The sequence below is a fragment of the Triticum urartu genome, chromosome 5A (assembly GCF_056163025.1).
Source record: "Triticum urartu cultivar PI428250 chromosome 5A, HENAU_Tu73, whole genome shotgun sequence".
Taxonomy (NCBI): domain Eukaryota; kingdom Viridiplantae; phylum Streptophyta; class Magnoliopsida; order Poales; family Poaceae; genus Triticum; species Triticum urartu.
The window spans coordinates 436,622,688-436,632,636 of NC_141877.1; positions in this window are offsets into that span (position 1 = coordinate 436,622,688).

Genomic DNA, 9,949 nt, shown 5'->3' on the forward strand with positions numbered 1-9,949 from the left:
GTCAGTCCGCTCTTGGTGGACTGAACCTTCTTGATCACCGCACTCATAATAGTGCGGTGCTCTTCGTCGATGGAAGCACCGCGAAGCGCTCCCAGCAGGTTGACCGGTGCCTCTGGATGGACAGAGGTCACCGGCACGGGCGGCTTGCCCCTCTTGGAAGGGAGCCGCCTGCCGGAGTCCGGAACCACTGGAGGTTCCAGCGCGGCGTTCGGCTGGGGGCCGAACTTGGAGCCCTTGGGAGTCTTGCTCCCTTCGCGCCTGGAGTCCGGAAGTTTGCCTTGAGGGGCCTCCGGGACTATCTCCCCCCGGCTCGGTGCACCTTGAGACAATACCTTGGCATTGTCCGTAGGGCAAGGAGAGGAGGCGGTTGGAAGTGTATCATTATTCATATCCGACGAGTCCAAGGAACCATCTGACGAGGATACGTCGATACGGGCTCGGGGCAGACTGCATAATCATATTCGATGTTAGGAGAAGCAGTGCAACAATAGTATGCCATGAGTTACTCTGGTATCCGAATACTTACGACTTCGCCAGGGGCTTGGCCCTGAGCAGCCACTCGTCTTCGCCCTCGGCGGTGGTGGTGGAGCAGTCCGGAAGGAGAGTCCTTCCCTTCTTGGACCCTTCGGCCTCCCCGGTTGGGGCGGCCTTCCTTTTCTTGTCTCCCCCGGCTGGAGGGGGAGAATATTCATCTTCCTCCTCCTCGTTTTCACGGGAGGAGTGCGTCTCAGAGTTATCGGATGATGTGTCCGATACCACCTGGCGCTGGGAACTCTTTCGGGTTCCCGTGGCCTTCTTCTTGGTCTTCTCCGGCACCTCATAAGGAGCCGGAGTCCGCATCTCCGTCAGGAGAGCGTCTGCAAGGTCTTCGGGCAGAGGGGCCGGATAGTTAATCTGCTCCGATGTCTCCACCCAGTCCCGTCAAAGGCATGGGAGCTCAGACCCCGCACATGGTTAAGCTATGGGAAATAAATACCCTACCAGATGTACAGAACTTACCGGATTCGCAGGGCGCTTCGCGCTTAGCCCGCCGTCCTCGGTAAGAGAAGGGGGGACCTCGGCGCCCTTGAACAGCACCTTCCAGACGTCCTTATGCGTTGTGTCAAAGAGCTCATGTAGAGTCTGGTGCTGGGCCGGGTCGAACTCCCATAAGTTGAAAGCCCGTTGTTGACACGGGAGGATCCGGCGGAAGAGCATGACCTAGACTATGTTGACAAGCTTAAGTTTCTTGCTTATCATGTTCCGGATACACTTCTGGAGTCCGTCCAGCTCCACCGATGAGCCCCAGGACAGGCCCTTCTCCTTCCAGGAAGTGAGCCACGTGGGGATTCCGGATCGAAACTCGGGGGCCGCCACCTAGTTGGTGTTGCGCGGCTCGGTGATGTAGAACCACCCCGATTTCCATCCCTTTATGGTCTCCACGAAGGAGCCCTCGATCCATGTAACATTGGGCATTTTGCCCACCATGGCTCCGCCGCATTCCGCTTGTTGGCCGCCTACTACCTTCGGCTTGATATTGAAGGTCTTCAGCCATAGGCCAAAGTGGGGACAGATGCGGAGGAAAGCCTTGCACACGACGATGAACGCCGAGATGTTGAGGATGAAATTCGGGGCCAGATCATGAAAGTACAGCCCATAATATAACATAAGGCCGCGGACAAATGGATGGAGGGGAAACCCCAGTCCGCGGACGAAGTGGGGGAGGAAAACCACCCTTTCATGAGGTTCCGGGGTAGGGACGATCTGCCCCACGGCTGGCAGCCGGTGCGCGATATCCACGGCTAATTATCTGCCCCCACGTAGTTTTTTGATGTGTCCCTCCATGACGGAGGATACCATCCACTTGCCTCCCGCTCCGGACATGTTCGGAGAGAGTTGAGGAGAAGGATGTGGACTTGGGCGCTGGAGCTCGAGTGCGCGAAAATGGATGAGCAAGGAGGAAGAAGGCGTGGGTAGAAAAAGGTGAAACCTTATCCCTTTATAAGGGCGGACGAAACTATGCGCCCCCACCAGCCTGGTAAAACTCGCTTATCCCCCAAGCGCCGTAATTGATGGCGCGGTTGGGTTACCCACGTCCGTATTGATGGGAATCCCGTAAGAAGGGGACACGATCTCTGCTTCGACAAGACATGCCAAGGAAACCGCCTCGCGAAACACGCTGAGATAGGTTATGAAAAACGATTCGAATAAAGACCTGGCTATGGTGTGATGCCATGCTACGGGGTACGTCAGCAGATCAGATTTTTGGAAATATTATTATCTCTACGGTGGTATGTGGAACTTATTTTGCAGAGTCGGACACGATCCTCGTGTTCAAAATCATCTATGAAGTATTCGGAGGAGGAACCCGCCTTGCAATGCCGAAGACAATCTGCGCGCCGGACTCATCGTCATTGAAGCCTGGTTCAGGGGCTACTGAGGGAGTCCTGGATTAGGGGGTATCCGGACAGCCGGATTATATCCTTTGGCCGGACTGTTGGACTATGAAGATACAAGATTGAAGACTTCGTCCCGTGTCCGGATGGGACTCTCCTTGGCGTGGAAGGCAAGCTTGGCAATACGGATATGTAGATCTCCTTCTTTGTAACCGACTCTGTGTAACCCTAGCCCCCTCCGGTGTTGATATAAACCGGAGGGTTTTAGTCCGTAGGACAACATACAATCATACCATAGGCTAGCTTCTAGGGTTTAGCCTCTCTAATCTCGTGGTAGATCAACTCTTGTACTACTCATATTATCAAGAATAATCAAGCAGGACGTAGGGTTTTACCTCCATCAAGAGGGCCTAAACCTGGGTAAGACATCGTGTCCCCTACCTCATGTTACCATCCGCCTTAGACGCATAGTTCGGGACCCCCTACCCGAGATCCGTCGGTTTTGACACCGACAACGTCCCTTAGTGTGCGCTTGCGCTCCCTCTTGGGCATATGAGTGACATATATCATATTCACTGTTTTTACCTCAGGGGGAATTTCTTCTGCCCCCCTATGTTCGGTGGGCGGGGCTCATCGTCGTCCTCGCTTGGCAGCCCTTTCCCCTTGTGTTCGGTATTTAACTTACCAGCCTGTTTGAAGACCCAACAATTTCTGTTGGAGTGGTTTGCAGGCTTGTCGGGGGTGCCATGGATCTGGCAAGGTCAATCAAGTATTTTGTCTCAATTGGATGGCCCATCCCTGTTTCCTTTGAATGGCTTCTTCCATTGACCGGGTTTTGAGCCACTAAATCCGGCTTGACCGATGTGTCTTCAGTATCTTCATTGTTGTTTCAACGCTTGTGCTTGTTGCGTCGTGGTCTGCCGTTGCCATCTCTAGCTTCGGAGGTGCCAGGGTCGCTGGTACTATTACTTCTACGAGCCAACTAGTTGTCTTCTCCCACACAAAAGCGGGTCATGAGTGCAGTAAGGGCTGCCATAGACTTCGACTTTTCTTGGCCGAGGTGTCGGGTGAGCCATTCATCGTGGACGCTATGTTTAAAGGCCGCGAGGGCTTCGGCATCCGGACAGTCGATGATCTGATTCTTTTTAATTAAGAACCTAGTCCTGAGCTTGCGGGCTGACTCTCTGGGTTGCTGGACTATGTGACTAAGGTCATCGGCATCCGGAGGCCAGACATAGGTACCCTAGAAGTTGTCTCGAAAGGCGTCTTTCAAATCTTCCCAGCTACCAATACAGTTCTCTGGGAGGCTATTTAACCAGTGCCGTGTTGGCCCTTTCAGTCTTAGGAGGGTATTTGATGGTGTGGAGATCATCACCGCGAGCCATGTGAATGTGAAGGACAAAATCTTCAATCCATACCGCGGGATATGTTGTTCCATCGTATGCTTTGATGTTTATGGGTTTAAACCCTTCTGGGAAATGGTGCTGCATTACCTCATCGGTAAAACATAAGGGGTGTGCGGCGCCTTTGTATCGGGCAACGTCACGACGGAGTTCGGATGACATCCGTATTCGGTTTTCAGCCCGGGTGAGGTTATGCCTGTTGCGCCAGGCTTGATGGCTGTCGTCTCGCGTTGGGGCATGCCCCCTTGATCCATAGATTGATCTGGCCTGACAGGATCTATTGTCCAGGTCCTGGCATAAGTCATAGGTCTAGCCTAGAGCTGCTACCTCTTTGCCTCGACGGCGAGGTGGTAGGTGCTGGTGTTTGGCATAAGCAGCCGCTTTGTCCCGCCCATGTGGTGGTCAGTCTGGTTCATCAGCATGGTCATATCTTGATGGTACTGACTCAAGGGCCTCGTTGTCGAATTGTGGTAGTAGCCGACGCTTCGGATAATTCTTTATTGGGTGCTCGAGGCCATATTCTTCGGCAGCTAGGACCTGGGTCCATCTGTCGATGAGGGTATCCTGCTCAGCTTGGAGCTGTTGTTGCTTCCTTTTTAGGCTTCTCATAGTTGCGATTAGCTGACGCTTAAAGCGCTCTTGTTCGAGGGGTTCCTCTGGCACGATGAAGTCTCCGATGCCGAGGCTAACATCATCCTCGGAGATCGGTAGATAGTTACTATCTTCCGAGTCCTCATTCCCGACCGGCTCATCGGGGTTAACTTGTCCCTCCTCCCATTCATCATGTTTGGATGCAGGCTCAACGGGGTCTTCGGGATCTTCGGCATTGTCTGGAGTGTTATTGTCTCCGGTGCCGGTATTGCTTTCCTTTTCACGACGCGATTTTGAGCGGCGCCGCTGACGTCGATGTTTTGGTGGTGCCTCAGCGGGCTTGTCCTCGATCGAATCTTTCCTGCCTTCGTCATCATCCTCTTTGGGTGTATCCACCATATACACATCATATGTGGAGGTAGCCGTCCAGCGCCCGATGAATGGCGGGTCTTGGATTTGTTTGTCTCCGGCATCATCGTCCATACCGTCGATGTCTTCGGAGGCGTAATCTAGCATGTTGGTTAAATCGTCGATAGTGTCTATTAAGTGGGTGGTGGGTGGGACGTAAAATTCCCCACTCTCAGCCCCTGCCAGGGCTGGGCGTAGTTTGGAGGTGCTACTTCCGTAATAGCGAGGGGTCACATTAAGTCCAAGGCCTCGCTTAAGAGCGAAGCCCGGACGGGGAACCGAGGACCTGCGGGGCTAGGCACGGCATATTCTACCAGGTTGTGCTCACTAGATGCAGACCTTGAGCGTTTGGAGTTGGCGTCCAAAGGCGAGTTTGGATCTCTGATGACACGGAGAGTCCTTCTTGATACCAGGCTCGCCGAAAACATAGTTGCCTCTGGGTCTCCGGAGAAAAGTTCCATAGTAGGAGAGAGTCTGGTGGGTTTCAGACACCCATTTTTGGATGAAGTAGTCTGCTCTGGATCTAAGGCCAAGGCAGGGATGATAGTTGGTCTTTGAATGGTGCCAGATGATGGATTCGATGGGTTTCCTTCTTGGATATGAGGAACAATGGTCGAGGTCGTGAACCCTTCGAAGATCAAGTCTCCTCGGATGTCAGCGATGTAATTCAGGCTCCCGAATCTAATCTGATGACTAGGGGCATAGTTGTCAATCTATTCAAGGTGACCAATCGAATTGGCACGTAGAGCGAAGCCACCGAACACAAAAAGTTGACCGGGGAGGAAGGTTTCCCCAGAAACAACATTGTTGTTGATGATTGAACGAGCCATCGAACCTTCTGCCGACGACACCGTGGAACTCTCAATGAAAGCACCAATGTCGGTGTCAAAACTGGCCGATCTCGTGTAGGGGGTCCCGAACTGTGCGTCTGAGGATCAAAGGTAACAGGACACAAAGGGGACATGATGTTTGCCCAGGTTCGGGCCCTCTTAATGGAGGTAAAACCGTACTTCCTACTTAATTGACTTTGATGAGTATAGGGGTTACAAGAGTTGATCTACCTCGAGATCGTAATGGCTAAACCCTAGATGTCTAGCCAATATGAATTTTGATTGCCTCTATGGACTAAACCCTCCGGTTTATATAGACATCGAAGGGGCCTAGGGTTGTATAGAGTCGGTTTACAAAAGAAGGAAACTATACATCCGGACGCCAATCTTGCCATCCACGCAAAGGAGAGTCCCATCCGGACACGGGGGAAGGCCTTCTACTTTTTATCTTCACGGCACATCAGTCCCGCCCATAACACATGGGCCGGATACCCGAGGACCCCTTAATCCAGGACTCCCTCAGACCTCACATCCACCAGCGACGGATAGGTCGCAGACTCCTCCGAGAATGAGTAGGTCACGGGAGGCGGCAGGGCTTGTGTCCCATGTGTGCCAGTCCGTCTCCCGTGTTCTACTCTTCCTCGCCGAAGACTGATGACCCACAAGTATAGGCGATCAATTGTAGCTCTTTTTGATTAGTAAGAGTGTCGAACCCAACGAGGAGCAGAAGGAAATGACAAGTGGTTTTCAGCAAGGTAATGTCTGCAAGTGCTGAAATTGTAAGTAGCAGAGTAGTTTGACAGCAAGATAATTTGTAACGAGCAAGTAATGATAGTAGTAACAAAAGTGCAGCAAGGTAGCCCAATCCTTTTGAGGTAAAGGACAGGCCGAAACGGTTTTTTATAATAAGCGAAGCATTCTTGAGGGTACACGGGAATTTCATCTAGTCACTTTCACCATGTTGGTTCAATTTGTGTTCGCTACTTTCATACTTTGATATGTGGGTGGACCGGTGCATAGTTGCTGTTCTTACTTGAACAAACCTCCTACTTATGATTAGCCCTCCCGCAAGCATCTGCAACTACGATAAAAGTATTAAGAATAAATTCTAACCTTAGCATTAAACTTTTGAATCCAATCGGTACCTTACGGAATAGCGCATAAACTGGGGTTTAAGCTTCTGTCACTCTCGTAATCCATCATCTAATTGCTACTCCACAATGCATTCCCTTAGGCCCAAATATGGTGAAGTTTCACGTAGTCGATGTTCACATGACACCACTAAGGGAATCACAACATACATACTATCACAATATCGAACACATATCAAGTTCACATGATTACTTGCAACATGATTTCTCCCGTGACCTCAAGAACAAAAGTAACTACTCACAAATGATAATCATGCTCAAGATCAGAGGGGTATTAAATAGCATATTGGATCTGAACATATAGTCTTCCACCAAATAAACCATATAGTAATCAACTACAAGATATAATCAACACTACTAGTCACCCACAAGCACCAATCTATAGTTCCGGTAACAAGATTGAACACAAGAGATGAACTAGGGTTTGAGATGAGATGATGTTGTTGAAGATGTTGATGGAGATTGCCCTCCCAAAGATGGGAGAGTTGTTGGTGATGATGATGACGATGATTTCCCCCTCCGAGAGGGAAGTTCCCCCGGTGGAATCGCTCCGCCGGAGGGCAAAAGTGCTCATGCCCAAGTTCTGCCTCGAGACGGCGGCGCTCCATCCCGAAAGTCCTCTCCTGGTTTTTTCTAGGTCAAAATGACTTATATACCAGAAGATGAGCACCAGAGGTGGGCCTGGTGAGCACAACCCACCAGGGCACACCTCGGCTCCCTGGCGCGCCCAGGTGGGTTGTGCCCACCTGGTGGGGCCCCTCTGGTAGTTATTTTCTCCAATATTCTTCAAATATTTGATAAAAATCTTCGTGAAGTTTCAGCTTGTTTGGAGTTGTGCAGAATAGGTGGCCTGACGTAGCTTTTCCAGGTCCAGATTTCCAGCTGCCAAAATTCTCCCTCTTTGTGTATACCTTGCATATTATGAGAGAAACGACATTAGAATTACTCCAAAAAGCATTATTATGGATAAAAATATCATAAATAACAGTAAGAAAACATGATGCAAAATGGACGTATCAAAGACCGTACCTTCACTTCATTGGTCTTATCGCTAGTGCTCATGGAGAAAACGGATGGAGCACGACATGGGCTTGGATGCCAGCCGCTGCCGCTGTAGGATAGGCTTAGGGTCAGGTCATTTTTTGTTCTAAAGGTAATGAAAACTCATCGTGATTGTATCAAATCTGTCATGTTTATATGAAATTCGGCCTTGTTTGCATGAATTTCATCTGTTTTGTTGAAAATAGTTTGAAATGTATGCGTCTATGGTCGGATGGCAGCCTCCCGCATCCATGTCCATGGACTGCCCCCCCCCCCCCGTCCGCGGATGGATGCGGGAGGAAATTTGCGGTTTGCCATTGGAGATGCCCTAAGGATGACACCCTTATGTACAAACCACATGAAAATCTTAACCTTTAGAAGAAACATTGGTTTCTGACCGAATAACCAGTTCAGTATTAATCAAGTCCATGTACATGGTTAGTGAGAATTCATCCTAGCAAATGGGCTCAAAGAGTTACCAATAGTTTTGAAGATGGGTTAGTAAGAATTCATCCTAGCCAATGGGCTTAAATGTGTGATGGTGCCATGCCCCTTCCCAGGTGTAGCTATGGAGGACAAAAGAGGCCCAGCATCAGTAGGGCAGCCCATGCCCACTACTCAACATCCACCGACAATCCAAAATGCATCACCAACTTGGAGGAGACGAAGAATCCTCTCCGCATTGGACTAACCAACCTTGGCTATCTACCAAACTTAGAACAGGACAACTCTTTGGAGAGAGGGAGGGGGCGAAAGTGGACGTTGATTAACATTAGCATTAGACTTACTTGCAACAACCATAAATCTAGCAAGCACTCCTTGGATGAGATAGTCATGGCAGGAAATAAATTAACCTTGTCTCTTCACCAACAGAAAATAGGCGTACCTGAGATACCACCAGCAATTTCAGGTCTATGGCTCTAACGATCCTTAGCCACATGCACATCATCCTCCTTGTGTTATGCCTCAGTCAGATCCATCTCTCCAGTAGCCAGTTCATCCTCCTTGTGCTTCAATTCCAACTATCTAGCCTCATCCGCCTTACGCTCTTCCATTCCACTCCTACCCTCAATACAAAGCCTTTCCTCTTGCCTTGTTCTCCCTTCAGCCATCCTATCCTCTTCACACCACCATTCCTCAGACCTCTATCGTTGATTCTCATCCTATCTTTTGTCACCATCTATTCTCCCATACCCATCAGATCTACCCCGCCCCCTCCTCGCAAGCTCACCATATGGCGGGAAGCGAGGAGGGAGCGGTGGTCGGCAACATCAACAATTGGATTCTCCATTTACCGGCTTGCAACATAAGCAAGCCATCATGATCAAATACCATCATCTCTTTAGCAAACCTCAATGTGGCAAACCTTGTTCACCATTTTGAAATCACATTCTCCCCAGCCTCCCATAATGGTTGAGAATACACATGATTCACAACCATCACAGGAGTAGAAAATCCCACAAGCTTGCTGCAACTTGAACGCATGCTTCTGGGAAAACACATTCTCAGAGCACCTGTTATGGCAGGTAGGTATAATCCCCTTAATCTGATATCATGAGATTGAAGCTTACACAAAGGATTTTCAGAAATTGCTAAGAGAGGATGCAAAGGATCATTCTCCGCACATTTTGTAACATGATCCTTAGGCTTAACATTATATTGATCATCATACACCCCTACATTCAATCTTACCTCCTCCTCCCCTTCTTGAATATAGCCATAGGACCCCCTTGGCCAACACAACCAACAATCTAGATGGGGATCCTGCAACTTAACATCCTGATCCGGTGACAACAAATGTGAAGGATCTATCACCACCACCGAGGTAGGAAAACTAGCCCCCACTTGCCACATGTATGCCTATTGGAGAGAGTTGAAACACTAGGTACCTCAACCCTAGAAACACATGATCCATGAGGACTACCCTTGTTGATGAGTGATACGTCTCCAACGTATCTATAATTTTTTATTGTTCCATGCTATTATATTATCAATCTTGGATGTTTTATAATCATTTTATAGCCATTTTATATCATTTTTTTGGTACTAACCTATTGACATAGTGCCAAGTGCCACTTGTTGTTTTTTGCATGTTTCTTTACATCGCAGAAAATCAATACCAAACGGAGTCCAAATGCAACAAAACTTTA